This window comes from Rhinatrema bivittatum, chromosome 3 (assembly GCF_901001135.1).
Source record: "Rhinatrema bivittatum chromosome 3, aRhiBiv1.1, whole genome shotgun sequence".
NCBI lineage: Eukaryota > Metazoa > Chordata > Amphibia > Gymnophiona > Rhinatrematidae > Rhinatrema > Rhinatrema bivittatum.
In genome coordinates this window covers 511,546,265-511,562,806 of record NC_042617.1, presented here as the reverse complement: position 1 = coordinate 511,562,806, position 16,542 = coordinate 511,546,265, and the positions used below count along the sequence as shown (strand labels likewise).

The window sequence follows — 16,542 nt, the reverse complement described above, 5'->3', positions numbered from 1 at the left end:
TAAAAAAGGTTTTACTGTGAGTTTTTGCCTCTACAGCCAACTTCTTTTCAAATTCTCTCTTAGCCTGTCTTATCAATGTTTTACATTTAACTTGCCAACATTTATGCTTTATCCTATTTTCTTCTGTTGGATCCTTCTTCCAATTTTTGAATGAAGATCTTTTGGCTAAAATAGCTTCTTTCACCTCCCCTTTTAACCATGCCGGTAATCGTTTTGCCTTCTTTCCACCTTTCTTAATGTGTGGAATACATCTGGACTGTGCTTCTAGAATGGTATTTTTTAACAATGACCACGCCTCTTGGACATTTTTTTACTTTTGTAGCTGCTCCTTTCAGTTTTTTTCTAACAATTTTTCTCATTTTATCAAAGTTTCCCTTTTGAAAGTTTAGCACGAGAGTCTTGGATTTGCACTTTGTTCCTCTTCCAGTCATTAAATCAAATTTGATCATATTATGATCACTATTGCCAAGCGGCCCCACAACCGTTACCTCTCTCACCAAGTCCTGTGTTCCACTGAGAATTAGATCTAAAATTGCTCCCTCTCTCGTCGGTTCCTGAACCAATTGCTCCATAAAGCTATCATTTATTCCATCCAGGAACGTTATCTCTCTAGCGTGACCTGATGATACATTTACCCAGTCAATATTGGGGTAATTGAAGTCTCCCATTATTATTGCACTACCAATTTGGTTAGCTTCCTTAATTTCTCTTATCATTTCACTGTCCGTCTCACCATCTTGACCAGGTGGACGGTAGTATACCCCTATCACTATAGTCTTCCCCGACACACAAGGGATTTCTACCCATAAAGATTCAATTTTGTATTTAGTCTCATGCAGGATGTTTATCCTGTTGGACTCTAAGCCATCCCGGACATAAAGCGCCACACCTCCTCCCGAGTGCTCCTCTCTGTCATTGCGCTATAATTTGTACCCCGGTATAGCACTGTCCCATTGGTTATCCTCTTTCCACCAAGTCTCTGAGATGCCAATTAAGTCTGTCATCATTCACTCCTATACATTCTAATTCTCCCATCTTACTTCTTAGACTTTTTGCATTAGCATACAAACATTTCAAAGTTTGTTTTTTGTTTGTATTTTCATTCTGCTTTTTAATTGATAGGGATAAGTTAGAAATTTTTAGCTCAGGAGAGGTTTTAGTTACAGGCACTTGGACTACTTTTCTAATTATTGGAACCTCACTGTCGGGATGCCCTAATTCTAATGCATCATTAGTATCCTTTAAAGATACCTCTCTCCGAACCATGCGCTGCTGAGCGATTGTCGGCTTTCCCTTTTGTTCTAGTTTAAAAGCTGCTCTATCTACTTTTTAAAGGTTAGCACCAGTAGTCTGGTTCCACCCTGGTTAAGGTGGAGCCCATCCCTTCGAAAGAGACTCCCCCTTCCCCAAAAGGTTCCCCAGTTCCTAACAAAACTGAATCCCTCTTCCTTGCACCATCGGCTCATCCACGCATTGAGACTCCGGAGCTCTGCATGCCTCTGGTGACCTGCGTGTGGAACAGGGAGCATTTCAGAGAATGCTACCCTGGAGGTTCTGGATTTATGCTTTCTACCTAAGAGCCTAAATTTGGCTTCCAGAACCTCCCTCCCACATTTTCCTATGTCGTTGGTGCCCACATGTACCACGACAGTCGGCTCCTCCCCAGCACTGTCTAAAATCCTATCTAGGTGACGCTTGAGGTCCGCCACCTTCGCACCAGGTAGGCATGCTACCAGGCGATCCTCATGCCCACCAGCCACCCAGCTATCTACATTCCTAATAATTGAATCACCAACTATGACGGCCGACCTAACCCTTCCCTCCTGGGCAGTAGGCCTTGGGGAGATATCCTCAGTGAGAAAGGACAATGCATCACCTGGAGAGCAGGTCCTTGCTACAGGATCCTTTCCTGCTGCACCTGGTTGGTGTTCTCCCATCATGAGACCTTCTTCCTCCAAGGCAGCACCAGGGCTGCCAGTCTGAAATTGGGACTTGACTACTATGTCCCTGAAGGTCTCATCTATATATCTCTCTGTCTGCCTCAGCTCCTCCAGGTCTGCCACTCTAGCCTCCAGAGATCGGACTCGTTCTCTGAGAGCCAGGAGCTCTTTGCATCACATGCACATGTAAAACTTCTCACCGGTGGGTAAAAAATCATACATGTGACACTCGATGCAAAAGACTGGGAAGCCCCCCTCTTGTGCTGGACTGCTGTCTTCATCTCAATTTTGATCAGTTCCTAGTTAAGTTTTAGGTTGCTATGGGAGTAGGAATGTGTCTAACGTCCTTTAAATGTATTAGTGAATTCACTATGTGTCTGGTAGTGGCCTACTGGGCTCTGATCGAATTCTCAATAAAGGTTTTGTTGGGTTTTTTTTTTTTTTTTTTGTGAAAGTGGCACTTGCCTATAAATTAAGGGATGACCTGGAGGGGGGGGGGGGGAGGGTTGGGAAATACAAACAGTCTTAACTTCAGTTAGTCAGCCTGAGTGACTCACTGCTCTCTTGATTAACAAATGTTGGTGCCTATTCAAACCCAATCACACTACCTCAACACCTTTCCAAGGTGAGTAACTGAGCTGAACTATTCAACTTTTCTACTTAGGTATATACTGCTCCTAGCTTATTTCTAGCTTCTGGATACTTTTTGGGTTGGTTGTTTTTTTTTGTGGGTTTTTTTTTTCAATACAAACACTCAGTTTGTATTGCAGACTTTTAAAAATAAACACACTACCTACTGCTACCTTATTGACTGACTATTTAAAAATACAGTCTAACTTGTTTATTCACTGCCTACCTACTGCTACCTTATTGACTGACTATTTAAAAATACAGTCTAACTTGTTTATTCTCTGCCTTTCTGACTATTAAAGGCACAAACACACTAAATAATATTCCCAAATAGTTAACTTTGCCCCAATACTTTTAAAAAAGACAATGTCCCAAGCAAAAACTTACTGATTCCTTTCAGCCACCAGCAAGGTGATCCTCTCCTCTCAGGATTTGGTGAGACAGGTAACAGTGGTGGGGCTGCTTGGCAATAGTGATCATAATATGATCAAATTTAAATTAATGACTGAAAGGGGAACAGTATGTAAATCTATGGCTCTAGCACTAAACTTTCAAAAGGGAAACTTTGAGAAAATGAGAAAAGTAGTTACAAAAAACAGGCGTGGGCCTTGTTTAAAAGTAGCATCCTAGAAGCACAGACCAGGTGTATTCCATGCATTAAGAAAAATGGAAGGAAGGCAAACTGATTACCAGCATGGAAATGTTCCCAAATTTAGCTTAGCCGGTTCAGCACTGAGAAGCCTCCAGAAGATCTAACCTCACTGAAGGGCCTGTCCCTTAATCTAAAAAAATACCCACCTCTACCCTGACTCCCAATCACTCGGTCATTTTTAATGCAGGCTTGTCTTCGTCTGTTAAAGAAAGTTTCAGACTTTAAAATGTGTAAGGCTGAATGCACATCACCATTATATACAGGGAGGACAATAATGAAAGCCATTTCTGGGGGTAAAGCGCTCTTTTATCCACAGAAATAGGCTGTTTGATTACTGTCCATCCTCTACACAAGTAAAGGTAGGAGCATATAACAAGGCATATTTCTGGTTTGGAGTTCGGACAGGGGGAAAACTATAGCCAGAGAGCAAAGTGTTAGGTCCCTTTAAGGGCTGCAGCTGGAGAGCTAAGCCAGCTCAGGATTATGATGTCTGATTATGACATCACCATAGTAGAGGTTTGAAACCAGGCAACTCCTTTCTTTCTTGCTCTTTGCAACAGACGTCCTCTGTTGCTCCTAGGCTGTGATCCCTGTGCTTTGGTGTCGTGCCTCCAGTGTCTCCTGTGTCATCGTCCCTCCAGCGTCTCCTATGTCTTCATGCCTCCAGCGTCTCTTGGGTCTTCGTGCCTCCAGCGTCTCCTGTGTCTTCATGCCTCCAGCGTCTCTTGGGTCTTTATGCCTCCAGCGTCTCCTGTGTCTTCATGCCTCTAGCGTCTCTTGGGTCTTCATGCCTCCAGCGTCTCCTGTGTCTTCATGCCTCCAGCGTCTCTTGGGTCTTCATGCCTCCAGCGTCTCCTGTGTCTTCATGCCTCCAGCGTCTCTTGGGTCTTCATGCCTCCAGCGTCTCCTGTGTCTTCATGCCTCCAGTGTCTCCTGTGTCATCGTCCCTCCAGCGTCTCCTGTGTCTTCATGCCTCCAGCGTCTCTTGGGTCTTCATGCCTCCAACGTCTCCATGTTCCTGTGACCATCACTTCGTCTCTTCACTATCTGCCACAGACCTTCTGCCTGGACTACGCTGTCTCTTCAAGAGATTGGTTCCTATCTTGCTGGGTGAACGCTCTATATCTTCCTTCTCTTTCCTCTCTGCCCACCTGCCTTTGCTGTTCTTTGCTTTTCATTCCCTTTCTCTGTCTTGTTTATGCTTCCCCTTTTCCTTTCCCTTACTTCTCCTTTTAGCAAAACAGTTTTAGTGGTTAATATTATTTCCCTCCCATGTAAAATTCCCTTTTATTACCATTAGAGGGTCCCTGAGGGAGAGAGAGAGCTGTGGGTTAATAGGGACAGACAGGGAGAGTTTGTAAAGCTAAAGAAGCCCAGCCAGTTGTACAGTCTGAGCTGATCCTATCAGCACCCTCAGAGCCGACTGAGACAGGTGCAGCATTCAGCTCTGCAAAAACATTCACTTAAAAACCAGTTGGAGTTACTGTGAAATTCCTTTTCTTCTTCCCCTGCTTGTAATACAGTCTTCATAACAAGCTCTGTTTATTAGCACTGTGGATCCTAGGTAAGTGAGTTTTTCAGTGATTCTGGTATTTTTTGGATGTGCCTTCTTTATTTGTCTGGATACTGTGAAACCCCAGGTTTAGGGAGTCACAATGTCCTCAGAAAGCCCTCATGAAGGAGCAGGTGGTAGGGTACTTGGGAAACCCAGTTGGTGGGTGGGAGGTTGTCAGGAGAGAGGCACAAGTGCAGGAGCAGGCAAGGCCTCTGCAGTGCTTGCTAGGATCTTCAAGGTCCAAGCAAGTGAGCAAGGGTTTAACCTCCGAGTGTCAGGTGAAGCAGCTTTTGCTTTACTTTTGCTAAGAATGTTTTATTCCAGGGAGGTAAAGGAAGAGATGTGATGTGTGCTCTTCATTCCTGCCATGAATATTTCATTCTGTGTGGCAGGGGCAGAGCCAGAAGCAGCACAGCTCTTGCTCTGTTTTCCCTGTGAACATTTAAGTGAAGGCTAAGCAATCTTGTATTGCTTAGCAGATAATAACGGGGGTTAGCGAGCGGTAGGATAGGGTTAAATTATAAGTTAGGAGGGAAAGGGGAGGGGGAGAAAGTAAAGCTAAGGGGCCAATGAAAAGGAAGTATTTTGAATTGAGGAGCTGGGATTGGTTGGGGTAATAGTTAGGGCAGAGAGCCCTTTCGCGCCTCAGTTGGGTGCGAGAGGGCTGAGGGAGCAGGCTGGAATAATTTCCCTCCTCCCTCCCTTATGGTAGAATCATTGGATGTTATTCAATGTGTGTTGTCTTTATTGATTGTCACAGTGGCGGGTAACCTGAGCCCAATATGGTTGATTTTGTTATGTCTTGTTAAAAGGCATTTGGGGGGGGGGGGGGAGGTATCTCGTGTAGCGTGGGGCTGCTACATGAGGTGGCCAATGAACAAGAGGGGGTCGAAGCTCAGAGGCCGGGGTACTTACCCACGCTGGTGCGAGGCGGGGTAAGGAAATGGACACTATGGGTGTAGCTCTACCACTGGGTCGAGGTGGGGAGCAAGTTGTTAAGAAGGGGATAAAAGGGGGGGGGGGTGTATATGTTGAATAGTGTATTAAGTGTTAGGGGCTCGGGTCATGTTATAATAAACTGCGGCCTTTATTTAACCAAAACAAACATTGTGTGGGATTATAAAGGGGGAGGGGAAGCAATTGAAAGCGAGTCTTGCCTCTCTCAGTTTTTCTTGGGGTGGGAGGCTGCAGGAAGGAGCCAAGGATGAGGCAGGAGCTCTCGTGCCACTCTCCAGTCCTTATGAATATTTCATTCAAGGACAAGGTGGGGAGATGAACCCAAGCTGTGGCAGCAGATCCTGCTCGCTCCTGCCGTGAACATTTGATTATGGGGGGAGGGGGAGGGGGAGTCAGAGACACGGAGCAAAAGCTCCCTCCATGAACCTCTGGTCTGGGGCTCTGGCAGTGGCTGCCTGGGACTGAGCTGTGGGTCTCATCTGGGTCTGGATGTTTCCCAGCCTTGACCTAAATAATCAAAGTATGCAAGGTCTGGCCAATCCCATCTGAATTTTAACCTGAGGTGATAAGGAATGCAAAAGTACACATCTAGATTTGCTTTGTTTATTGCCCCCTCTAAAATACCCCTGCCTGCTTTTTGTGAGGGCACGGTGTTAAAGGAAAACTCTGCATATAGTTTTCCCTCTGTCCGAACTCCAAACCAGAAATATGCCTTGTTATATGCTCCTACCTTTACTTGTGTAGAGGATGGACAGTAATCAAACAGCCTATTTCTGTGGATAAAAGAGCACTTTACCCCCAGAAATGGCTTTCATTATTGTCCTCCCTGTATATAATGGTGATGTGCATTCAGCCTTGCACATTTTAAAGTCTGAACCTTTCTTTAACAGACGAAGACAAGCCTGCATCAAAAATGACCGAGCGATTGGGAGTCAGGATAGAGGTGGGTATTTTTTTTAGATTAAGGGACAGGCCCTTCAGCGAGGTTAGATCCTCTGGAACTGCTCAGGCTAAGTTTTCAGGAGGCTCCTCAGTGTTGAACTGGCTAAGCTAAATTCCCTGTACGTACCCAGATCAGTCCAGACTCCTGGGTTTTGCCCACCCTCTAGCAGTTGGAGACAGAAGTTTATCAAACAAACCTATGCCTTATCTAGGCTGGTGCCACCTACAGTCTGGCAGTATTCCTCTGTCTCCTAGCAGGTGGAGGAGGTGCAGAACCTACAGTCTGTGCTGAGGCCTAGTTTTTCAGTTCTAGATAGTATTGTTAGCTGGGTAAAGAGAAGGATAAAGTTAGAATAAGGTATAGGAGCGCAGTGGTTTGCCTGCAGGTCCAGTCTCCCGCCTCCCAGGGGGTTGTGAGGTCCGGAGGGGACCATCCCCCCTGGTTTCCGAGGCCGCTGAGGTGTGGGGTGCTTTGCCCTCCTGCCAGCGTGAATTTGTGACTGGGGGTGATACCGGGGAGCCCGGCTCACTCCCCCCAGTAGGTCCAGGACCCGGAGACTATTGGGCGAGTATATTTAAAAAAAAAAAAAAGTTAAAAATTTTTTTGTGTGTTCTGTCGGGGCTTCATTCTCCTTCCCTTCCGGTCGCATTTGGGTGCTTGCGCGCCATTTTCGCCACCTTCCGAGCGATTTTCGGGGCTGTTTTTTGCTGCAGCATGCCGCATCGGGCCGCTTGTAGGGCCTGCGGCACCGCGCGGGCGCAACTGTCCTGGGACAATTTGTGTTCCGATTGCCTCTCCGGAGGCAAGGGGGTCTCTGCGGCCACGGGCAGGGACCTGGTGAGGGTCCAAACAGTGACCGGAGCATTTGGGGACTTACATTCTTCAGGTGCCGACCCGATCCCGTGGGAACGCCCCAAGGCGCCAGCGGCACGGGGGGAGGACGACCCTCCACCGCGATTGTCACCACAACGCAGAGTCCCTAAGGGGGACAGACCTGCGAGACCCAGCTGTGCTGCCAATCCAGAGGTCCCTGAGGGGGATCAGACAGATTTGTCTTCAGACTCTTCTTTTTCGTCTGATTTCGTGTTGCTTATGCATAAAGCCTTCAAGGCACGCAAAGATTGCCATTTAAATACAGTCTCGAGCGGTATGTGATCCGAACTGTGCGTGCGGCAAACGCAGGTGCGCCCGGCACTAATGCACCTCTTTCTACCGCACCTTACTGTATTGGCCTGTTTGTGATAACCAAGATCAATGCCTGTACCTCAGATGGAAAGTAGGACATCAGGAAATGCTTACATATCTCCTTTCTTTCTCTTTCCGGTTCCGCTCATCCTGCAAACTTCAGCACCGGTGCAACTATTCCCACCCCTCTTTCCACTGCTCCCTCTGCTCTTCCCTACCCCAAGCCTCCCCCTCTCTATCTTCCCTCCACCCTCTCCCATCAATCTCCCTGCCTTATCTCCTGTTCTCCCCTTCCATCTTTTTCTCCTTTGCTCCTTCCTGTTATTGTATCGACTCCTCCCACCCTCCTTCCAATGCTCTCTCTGCTCTCACTCCTCTCCCCTAGCCCATGCCTCCCTTCTCTATATCTTCCTTCTCCTTCCTCTCTGCCCACCTGCCTTTGCTGTTCTCTACTTTTCCTCCCCTTTCTCTGTCTTGTTTATGCTTCCCCTTTCCCCTTTTCCTTTCCCTTACTTCTCCTTGACATCCCGTGTGTATTTGGTCTGATTGCAGTGCATGCGCTTCGAAGAAAAAAAACCGGTAAGGAGACTTTGCAAACATCGCTTTGTGCCCTATAATACTTTTAAAGGTCCTTGATCAGCGGATTTGTCCGGCTGAGTTCGGAATTTAGCTGGACAAACCGCAAAGTGTTAAATTTGTGGGCCAATGAATGGCTAACTTACCTGGATAAAACGGGATGACTGGGTGTGGGGCTTATGTTTAGCTGGGTAGCATATAGTTTTCCCCCTGTCCGAACTCCAAACCAGAAATATACCTTGTTATATGCTCCTACCTTTACTTGTGTAGAGGATGGACAGTAATCAAATAGCCTATTTCTGTGGATAAAAGAGCACTTTATCCCCAGAAATGGCTTTCATTATTGTCCTCCCTGTATATAATGGTGATGTGCATTCAGCCTTACACAATTTAAAGTTTGAACCTTTCTTTAACAGACGAAGACAAGCCTGCATCAAAAATGACCGAGCGATTGGGAGTCAGGGTAGAGGTGGGTATTTTTTTTAGATTAAGGGACAGGCCCTTCAATGAGGTTAGATCCTCTGGGGCTGCTCAGGGTAAGTATTCAGGAGGCTTCTCAGTGCTGAACCAGCTAAGCTAAATTTGGGAATATTTCCAGCCGCCAAGCTGTGATTGAAAATTTATCCAGTAAACGGAATCAACTCTTGTGGTCACTTAGCAGCTCTTCTGAAAACTTACCCCTTACTTTGAATACAGAAATGGGCACAATTAACTTTGTGATAACCAATATCAATGCCTGTACCTCAGATGGAAAGTAGGACATCAGGAAATGCTCACATATCTCCTTTCTTTCTCTTTCCGGTTCCGCTCGTCCTGCAAACTTCAGCACCGGTGCAGCTACTCCCATCCCTCTTTCCACTGCTCCCTCTGCTCTCTCTCCTCTCTTCTACCCCATGCCTCCCCCTCTGCATCTCCCCTCCTCCCTCTCCCATCAATCTCCCGGCCTTATCTCCTGTTCCCCCCTTCCATCTTTTTCTCCTTTGCTCCTTCCTGTTATTGTATCAACTCCTCCCACCCTCCTTCCAATGCTCTCCCTGCTCTCCCTCCTCTCCCCTAGCCCATGCCTCCCTTCTCTATATCTCCCTCCTCCTTCCTCTCTGCCCACCTGCCTTTGCTGTTCTCTACTTTTCCTCCCCTTTCTCTGTCTTGTTTATGCTTCCCCTTTCCCCTTTTCCTTTCCCTTACTTCTCCTTGACATCCCGTGTGTGTTTGGTCTGATTGCAGTGCATGCGCTTCGAAGAAAAAAAACCGGTAAGGAGACTTTGCAAACATCGCTTTGTGCCCTGTAATACTTTTAAAGGTGCTTGGTCAGCGGATTTGTCCGGCTGAGTTTGGAATTTAGCTGGACAAACCGCAAAGTGTTAAAATTGTGGGCCAATGAATGGCTAACTTACCTGGATAAAAAGAGATGACTGAGTGTGGGGCTTATGTTTAGCTGGGTAGCAGCCCTGAAGTGAGATAGATAAACTTACTCCACTGTCTTTGGGTCTATCCAGCGGGAACCCGTACCTGGGTAAGTCCAGCTAACTTCCTGCTCTCAGCACCGCTGAATGGACCTATTAGTTTATAAATATAAATGAAGAAACATTTTGTTGGTATTCAGGGATTTCACAGTGCTAATCAGTGATTTCTCAGAGACGAGGAGTCCCTCAGATCACAGGGAACTGTCTGCCCTCTATAGTTACTCCAATGAGCCATAGCAAATGGTTTAGTCCACTCACTACCCTAAACTAGGTCCTCCTCTGGGAGGTGCTTAGACCTTAGAAAAGAGACCCAGAAAAGACAAAACAATAAATATAACAACTGAGGAATCACTATATAGCAGTCAAATGTTTATTTATTAGCACAATCTGTGGTCAGAAGACCTCCTCACTGATTCAGATGCTTGTTGGTTACTCCAGCTCTACCTGACACAAAAACCTGAAAGAAGTGTGAGACTTGGTGCAGGACCCTGCTGATACTCAGCTAACTACCTGTCACTAATCATTCACAGAAACAGTGCTAATAAATGAATGTTATAATATATAAGAAAAGGATTTACAGTTAACTCAAAAGGCTTGGAAAACTGCAAACAGCAAAGAGGAAAAAAGGAAAGGAGCAGTAACTGCTGGTACTTAACAGTTTGTCTGCAGAGTGAAATGCTGCTTCCTTCCTAGTCAGATATGAGGGTGCTGTGTAACCTTTTCCTGTCACCCCACAGCTGTACTTCCCAGCTGAAACAGGTCTCTCTCTCTCTTTCTGCTAATTCCAACTCTCATTCTCTCAGCCCGTACTATCCCTCTAACAGATCCTCAGCAGCAGTGCAATGTCTGCTGAAACGAGCATCTCTCTCTCAGTGTTACAGTCTCTCTCTCTCAGAACTTAGCAGCAGGGTGAAGACATCGGTCCTGGGATTCATCCCCTCAGCTCCAGCTCCTGGTGCCAGTGGAACTCTGCGCTCTTATACTGCTGCCTGCTGACCGGCTGAAGATCATCTGAATAAAAAAACCTTCTCTCAATATACCAGGCAAATAACAAGTAAAACTCCTGCTCATCACCAACAATAATTTTCCAAGTGCGTGGCTCGACTTTTGTGCTGTACCAGAGAGACATTTGAAATTCTGCTGACTCTGCCCCTCCAGCTCTGCCTCAGCCCGATCCCTGAAACACCTCTGCTCGCTGGCTATAAAAGACTAAGGGTTAGAGCAGTGGGAAGCCAGGGTTTAAATACCACTGTCACCACTCCTTGTGGCCTCAGGGTCAGATTGTGAGCCCACTATGAATAGAGAAATAACTACAGTACCTGAATGTCATCCACTTTGAAGTGCTGAAAGTTGGAATATAAATAAAATTAAATTAAAAAAAAAAACTCAGGCTCCTGATTGATTTACCCCATGTAACCTCTACAGTACCGGGGGGCAGGGTTAGGTCGGCCATAATAAATGTAGATAGTTGGGTGGCTGATGAACGGAAGGACTGCCTGGTAACCTGCCTGCCTGGTGCGACGGTGGCACACCTCACACGTCACCCGGTGCTGCCTTGGATCAGAAAAGTCTCACGGTTGGAGAACATCATCTTGGTGTAGCAGGAAGTGATGATCCTGTAGCAAGGACCTTCTCTCCAGGTGATGCATTGTCCTCTTGCACTGAGTACAAGACTCCTAGGGCTACTGCCCAGGAGGGAAGGGTTAGGTCGGCCATCATAAATGTAGCTAGCTGGGTGGCTGGTGGACATGAGGACTGCCTGGTAACTTGCCTGCCTGGTGCGAAGGCGGCACACCTCACGCGTCACCCAGATAGGATTATAGACAGTGCTAGGAAGGAGCTGGCTGCCGAGGTACATATGGGCACCAACGACATAGGAAAATGTGGGAGAGAAGTTCTGGAAGCCAAATTTAGGATTTCAGGTAGAAAGCTGAAATCTGGAGCCTCCAGGGTGGCATTCTCTGAAATGTTGCCCATTCCAGGTGCAGGTCCTCAGAGGCAGGCAAAGCTCTCGGGTTTCAATTCATGGATGAGACGATGATGCAGGGAGCAGGGATTCAGTTTTGTAAGAAACTGGGAAACCAGAATGAAATCAGGCTGCTGGCACTAACTTTTAAAAAGGAGATAGAGCAGCTTTTAAATGGTTCGGAGGAATGTATCTTTGAAGGATACTAATGAAATAGGAGAGCTATGGCATCCCAACAGAGAGGTTCCAATAAATGCAAACGTAGTCCATGTGCCTGTAAGTAAAGAATCCAAATTATCCCTATCATCTGAAAGCAGGTTGTTAATACAAATAAAAAACACACTTTGAAATGTCTGTATGCCATTGCCAGAAATCTAAGAAGTAAGATGGGAGAGTCAGAGTGTATAGCGGTGAATGATGAGATAGACATAATTGGCATCACAGAGACTTGGTAGAAGGAGGATAACTAACGGAACAGTGCTATATCAGGATACAAATTATATCGCAATGATAGGATCAACTTGGAGGGTGTGGCACTTTATATCCAGGAGGCTATAGAGTCCAACAGTATAAAGATCATACAAGAGACTAAATACTCATTAGAATCTATATGGGTTGAAATCGCATGTGTGTTGGGTATGAGTACGGTGATAGGAGTATACTACCGTCCACCTGGCCAAAATGGTCAGATGATGAAATGCTAAGAGAAATCAGGGAAGCTAATAAATTTGGCAGTGCAGTAATAGGAGATTTCAATTACCCCAATATTGACTGGGTAAATGTAACATCAGGACTTGCTAGAGACAAAGTTCCTGGATGGAATAAACTACTGCTTCATGGAGCAATTGGTTCAGGAACCAACGATAGAGGGAGCAATTTTAGATTTAATTCTTGGTAGAACGCAAGATTTGGTGAGAGAGGTAATAGTGGTAGTGGTGGGGCCACTTGGCAATGGTGATCATAACGTGATAAAATTTGAACTAATGACTGGAAGGGGTCAGTATGTAAATCTACAGCTCTAACACTAAATTTTCAAAAGGGAAACTTTGATAAAATGAGCGAAATAGAAAAAAACTGAAAGGTGCAGCTGCAGAGGTTAAAAGTGTACAACAGGTGTAGACATTGTTTAAAAATAGAATCTTATGGTGGCCCCAATTTCTCTGCTTGAAATTCAGGCAGCTATCAAGTTGTTACCGGAGGGTAAATGTCCTGGCCCTGATGGGTTCCCTACTGGTGGTGGGGGGCATTCCCTGGGCACTATGGCTGATGCTACGATCACTCTCATTCAGAAAAAAAAGTCACCCCTAGTATGCCTCACTGGCGCTCACAAATACAGGCTATTGCTGATCTGGAACAGCTACGATACAGTCTTAAGGGTAAGCATGCTAAATTTACCAGTACTTGGGGGCCATATCTTGATTATTTGAATGATACTTAAGCTAATTTGTGGTGCCACTTAGGGTTATTTTTATATTTCCACTTCTATTGTCCCTCAATCGTTTGCTCCCCTATGTACTATCTTTTGCCATGTACCTCACTGCAATATGAGTTATTGCTTCTTTGTACTTTTCTCTGTTTGTTTGGAAAAATATAAATAGTTATAACAATACAATCTTAGATGCGCAGTCCAGATGTCTTCCATGCATTAAAAAAGGTGGAAGGAAGGCAAAACGATTACCAGCAAGGTTAAAAGGTGAGCTGAAAGAGGCTATTTTAGCCAAAAAAAATCCTTCAAAAATTGGAAGAAGGATCCATCTGAAGAAAATAGGAAAAAGCATAAGCATTGTCAAGTTAAGTGTAAAACACTGATAAGGCAGGCTAAGAGAGAATTTGAAATGATGTTGGCCGTAGAGGCAAAAAGTCATAATAAAAAGTTTTTAAAATACATCCGAAGCAAGAAACCTATAAGGGAGTCGGTTGGATGACTGAGGGGTTAAAGGGGCTCTTAGGGAAGTTTAGGCCATTGCAGAAAGACTAAATGAATTCTTTGCTTCTGTGTTTACCAATGATGATGCTGGGGAGATACCAGTTCCAGAGATGGTTTTCAAGGGTGATGAGTCAGATGAACTGAACCAAATCACGGTGAACCTAGAAGATGAAGTAGGCCTGATTGACAAACTGAAGAGTAGTAAATCACCTGGACTGGATGGTATACACCCCAGGGTTCTGAAGGAACTAAAAAATGAAATTTCAAATCTATTAGGTAAATTTTGTAACCTATCATTAAAATCATCCATTGTACCTGAAGACTGGAGGGTGGCTAATGTAACCCCAATATTTAAAAAGGGTTCCAGGGGCGATCCAGGAAACTATAGACCAGTGAGCCTGACTTCAGTGCCAGGAAAAATAGTGGAAAGTGTTCTAAAGATCAAAATCACAGAACATATAGAAAGACATGGTTTAATGGAACAAAGTCAGCATGGCTTTACCTAAGGGAAGTCTTGCCTCACAAATCATATTTTTGAAGGGGTTAATAAACATGTGGATAAAGGTGAACCAGTAGATGTAGTGTATTTGGATTTTCAGAAGGCATTTGACGAAGTCCCTCATGAAAGGCTTCTAAGAAAACTAAAAAGTTATGAGACAGGAGGCGATGTCCTTTTGTGGATTACAAACTGGTTAAAAGACAGGAAACAAAGCGTAGGATTAAATGGCTAATTTTCTCAGTGGAAAAGGGTAAACAACTGGACAGCCCGGGACGGGTTCCCATCAGTCCTGTCCTGGTTTCAGCGAATGGCCTCGTTTCTCCAACTTGAACGTTTAGACTTTGTACTGGGCAAACGGAAGTTGGATAAACTGTACTGGGCCTGCTGGCAGGCTTGTGTTCTTCAGATGCCGACAGCTGTTCAAGAAGGGCTGCGGGCAAGTGGCTATGAGCTTGAATGGTGCAACCCAGGGTCTCAGTAGAGTGAGGGGGCTTAGGGGGTGGAGGGGGGAAGGGGAGGGAAGGGTAGTGTGTGGTGGTATGAATGGCGTGTGGTGTGCATGAGGCAAAGTGAGGTGCAAATGTTAGTAGTATGAGGGGAACTGGTATGGGGAGAAAACAGAAAAAACAGATAGGCTGTAGTTATGAGGGAGGTCTCTGTTGTTGTTAGTTTGTTTAAACAACTTGTGTTGTATTGGATGTTTAGTATATTGGTTGTATCTACTGAGTGTGGGATTCACTGCCTATTCATGTATCCTCCCAATAAAAATTATTTTGAAAAAAAAAAAGGAAAAGGGTAAACAGTGGAGTGCCTCAGGGATCTGTACTTGGACCTGTGCTTTTCAATATATTTATAAATGATCTGGAAATGAATATGATGAGTGAGGTTATCAAATCTGCAGATGATACAAAATTATTCAGAGTAGTTAAATCACAAATGGATTGTGATACATTGCAGGAGGACCTTGCGATTCTGGAAGATTGGGCATCCAAATGGAAGATGAAATTTAAAGGGAAATAAACATTCCTGTAGTTACAGATGTTAGGTTCCATATTCGGAGTTACCACGCAGGAAAAAGATCTAGGCATCATAGTGGGTAATATATTGAAATCATCAGCTCAGTGTGCTGCGGCAGTCAAAAAAGCAAACAGAATATTAGGAATTATTAGGAGTGAATAAAACAGAACGTCAGAATGCATCTATATCACTCCATGGTGAGACCGCACCTTGAGTACTGTGTACAACTCTGGTCGCCGCACCCCAAAAAAGGTATAGTTGCCATGGAGAAGGTACAGAGAAGGGTGATCAAAATGAAAAAGGGGATGGAACAGCTCCCCTATGAGGAAAGGCTGAAGAGGTTAGGGCTATTCAGCTTGGAGTAGAGACAGCTGAGGGGGGATATGATAGAGGTCTTTAAAATCATGAGAGATCTTGAACGAGTAGATGTGAATCGGTTATTTACACTTTCGTTTAATAGAAGGACTAGGGGGCATACCATGAAGTTAGCAAGTAGCACATTAAGACTAATCAGAGAAAGTTCTTTTTCACTCAGCTTAAGCTCTGGAATTTGTTGCCAGAGGATGTGGTTAGTGCAGTTAGTGTAGCTGGGTTTAAAAAAGGTTTGGATAAGTCTATTAACTGCTATTAATCAAGCTGACTTAGGGAATAGCCTGTCTAATCCTAGCATCAGTAGCATGGGGTCTACTTAGTGTTTGGGTACTGTGGGAAACAGGAAACAGGAATGCTGGGTTTGGTCACTGTTGGAAACAGGATGCTGGGCTTGATTGACTCTTGGTCTGATCTAGTATGACAATTTCTTATGTTCTTAGTGATGACATGGACCCATGGGACAGTGATTCCTAAAGGTACAAACCAGTTTCTACTACTAATTATCATTCCCATAGTGCTACTAGAAGTACATAGCACTCTACCAAAACATATAAGAGACAGTCCCTACTCAGTAGAGCTTACAATATAATCAAGACAAACATACAGGGCAAAAGAGACATTAGGCATTTCATTTCATCTTTTAAGGAAATAGGTTCCTGTTAGTACCCCAGATCAGTCCAGACGAGAGGGTTTATGCATCCCTACCAGCAGATGGAGGCAGAGAACAAAACTTTGAGGCACTGCTACATAAATGGGAGTGCCACCTGCAGTCCTTCAGTATTGACCTGTATTTCTCTGTCTCCAGCAGATGGTAGAGGTGCAAACCTGCAGTCTGGAATTGTTTAAAAAAAAAAAAAAAG

The 16,542-nt window shown here is 45.0% G+C and overlaps 1 long non-coding RNA gene across 1 annotated transcript; it reads left to right on the top strand.

The window, feature by feature from the left end:
* The first annotated feature begins 8,275 nt into the window (after window positions 1-8,275).
* LOC115088848 lies at window positions 8,276-9,401 on the top strand. The gene is made up of 3 exons (XR_003855930.1): window positions 8,276-8,441; window positions 8,855-8,907; window positions 9,265-9,401. It is a non-coding gene; the product is annotated as an uncharacterized LOC115088848 (long non-coding RNA).
* Window positions 9,402-16,542: the final 7,141 nt, after the last annotated feature.